Below are 3,164 nucleotides of genomic sequence, written 5' to 3' on the forward strand. Positions count from 1 at the left end.
AGTGTTGACAAAAATTCATTTTCACTTTTAATGTTATTATTTTTATTTTAGAGCACAATGAGCAGCAGAGAGTGGGCAGAGAGAGAGAGAGACAGAGGGAGAGGGAATCTTAAGCAGGCCTCACACTCTTCACATTCACAGTCTGACGTGGGACGTGATTACAGGACCCTGGGATCATGACCTGAGGCAAAATGAAGAGTTAGACATTCAACTGACTGAGCCACCCAGGTGCCTCCAGAATTCAACTTTCAAAACTGTATTTCTCTATCTTCTTATGAAATTATATAATTCATCATCTATGTATACTACCTGCTTTGATCCGTGTATAGGCATGAGTAATACTTAGTTATCGCTCAGTGTTTGTGCATTTAGTGAGCAATTTCACTATGTGTATGAAAAGCAGACTCTACACTGAGAACTGAAGAAAAAAATATATCACTCTTTTCACCCGTGCATTTCTGTGAGGGTGAATGGGTTAAGGGAAAAGCATACAATTAATACTTTTCTGAGTGCAGTATTTTAAATACCCCCCAAACTGGAGGATTCGATGTATGCTCTGGCTCATAAGCTAACACTCAGCATACACATTATTTTTATCTCTTATGAAAACTAGCAATACAAAGTGCAGTAACTAGTCCCCCAAAAAATGAAACAAGGGAAAATACTTTTTATTATTTGCTATTCAAAACAAATTTTTAAAATTTATTTTTGAGAGACAGAGACAGTGTGAGCAGGGGAGGGTCAGAGAGAGAGAGATACAGAATCTGAAGCAGGCCCAGCTCTGAGCTAGCTGTCAGCACAGAGCCTGACGCGGGGCTCAAACCCACAAACCATGAGATCATGACCTGAGCTGAAGCCGGATGCTTAACCGACTGAGCCACCCAGGTGCCCCAACAAGGAAATAAGTTTAAACAAAATCAATGGAGTCGCTATGTGAAAAACAAAATCAAAAACCTTTGTGGTATAAAATGCTCTACTACCAATGTCTATGAGTGCTAATTCAATGTAAGTTTCTAGAAATAATCAGTGATATTAATGAGGTAGAAAAACAACATTAATAACATGGTTAGGGCCATGTTTTCTCCCAAGAGTACTCAATGGAGGAGGTAGTTGAACAGGTATGGGAGGAAATAGGTACGACTCCATAAGAGTATTACAAACAATTTTGGTTACAATTTGATGGGAAACTTCTTAAGTATATAGATATAGAAATACAAAACAACTAGAATACAGGTTCACACTTCTAAATGCCACACTGGGTGAGAAAAAAGGAAGAGGAAAAGTTGGTAAAAAATTTAACCATTTAACCATTCTTGATGCTATTACTATAAAAAAAAAAGTCTTTTTGGAATAACTATCTCTCCCCAAATAACGGTGTCAAACAACCATTTTATTTTGCTCGTGGTTCACAGGGTTAGGAATTCAGACAGGACACAATGCTGTGGTAAATGCAATGGTAAAAAATAAAAGGCTTTGGGTGATGGTCATGGAGGAGGGCACTTGTGGGGAAGACCACTGGGTGTTATATGGAAACCAACTTGACAATAAACTATGAAAAAAAAAAAAAAGAAAGGCTTTGGGGTGCCTGAGTGGCTCAGTCCATTGAGCGTTGAGCGTCCAGCTTAGCCTCAGGTCATGATCTCACGGTTTGTGGGTTTGAGCCCCACATTGGACTGTGTGCTGACAGCTCAGAGCCTGGAGCCTGCTTCAGATTCTGTCTCCCTGACTCTCTCTCTGCCCCTCCCTCACTTGTGCCCTGTCTCCAAAGGCGGGAGCACCCTACCCACTGTCCTTGCCAGGCAACTATTCCCCAGGGTCTCTCTTTCTAGGGCTACCTTGCTTTCAACCGAGTCCCCCAGACCCCCTTGGACTCTGGGAACGCCCATTATCCTTCCAGCTTATTTTCTTTTCCCTAAGCTAGTGAACATCATCTTCTCTGGCTTATGGCACTGACAAATGGAAAAGAGGGGATTCTGAATACCCTCGGCTAGAAGGTGCTCTCTGAATCATCCCCAGTCCTAGTGACAGGAGGGCTGAAAGCTGGGGACTCTTGAAGGCAGGATGAAAGTCCTTTAAGTGGACTTCAAGGCCTTAACAGGAACTTGGCTGGCTGCCAATCCTCCTTGTTCATGCCACTCCAGCCCCTCTGGCCTCCTAGCTAGTTGTCACATCCAGTGGCACACTCCTACCTCAGGGCCTTTGCACTTGCTGTTTCCCTTGCCTGGAATGCTCTTCCTCCAGAAAGTCCCCAATCCATTCTTCTCTTCTTGGCTCAAATGGCACCTCCTCATGGGGCCTCCCTCCAGCACTCTACTTCAAAAATACAAACCCCACCTGTCTGGGCACTCCCTGTCTCCTTGGCCTACTGAATTTTTCTCCAGAAATTTCCAACATACCACATCATCTGCTTATTTATTCTGCTGTCTACCTGCTAAGCCTGTGAGGGCAGGTTTTGCCTGTCTTGCTCACTTCCGTATCCTCAGTGCAGTAACCTAGCATGTGGTCGGTGCTCAATAAATGTTTATAAACCCCAGTTGCAGTCTGGGTGGAAGGTCAGGAACTTGGTGGAATAAGCATTGGTCCTAAAGAGTCTTGGAGATCCTGGCTGACAAGTACCCTAGTGGGGTCTGGGAGTATCCCAGTCTCTCAGTGACCTGCATGTGGGGGAGGGAGCCACTTAAGGGCTGGCGGATCCTGGATGGAAAGCCACTACATCTCGGAAAATTCAATAATAATAATAATAATAATAATAATAATAATAATAATGGCAGCTTTTAAGGTTGTTGGTCTTTTTTCCTAGGTTTCCCTTAAGTGCTTTACGTTCACTATCTCATTTATGCCTCATAGCATTCCGGTGAGGTGATCCTATTATATCCATTTTAAAGATGAGAACACTGAGGCTTGGAGAGTGTCAGTAGTAGGCCGGCCCCTCGGTCTCCTGCCACCTCAGGCAGTCCGGCAAGGAGGGGACCTGAAATAAACGATGCAGCTACGCCCTGCTTTATGGAGGGGGTGGGACCAGGGGCACTGGCGTGGGAGGCGGGGTTTCCCGCGGAGGCGGACGTGCTGGTAGTGCGGTGACAGACGCTTGCGTCCAGCCCAGAGGGCGGGGGCCGGGCAACGCGGCGGCAGCCCTCCTGAGGGGCGGGGCGGCTGAGCCGCGG

Source organism: Suricata suricatta, chromosome 14 (assembly GCF_006229205.1).
Source record: "Suricata suricatta isolate VVHF042 chromosome 14, meerkat_22Aug2017_6uvM2_HiC, whole genome shotgun sequence".
Classification (NCBI taxonomy): domain Eukaryota; kingdom Metazoa; phylum Chordata; class Mammalia; order Carnivora; family Herpestidae; genus Suricata; species Suricata suricatta.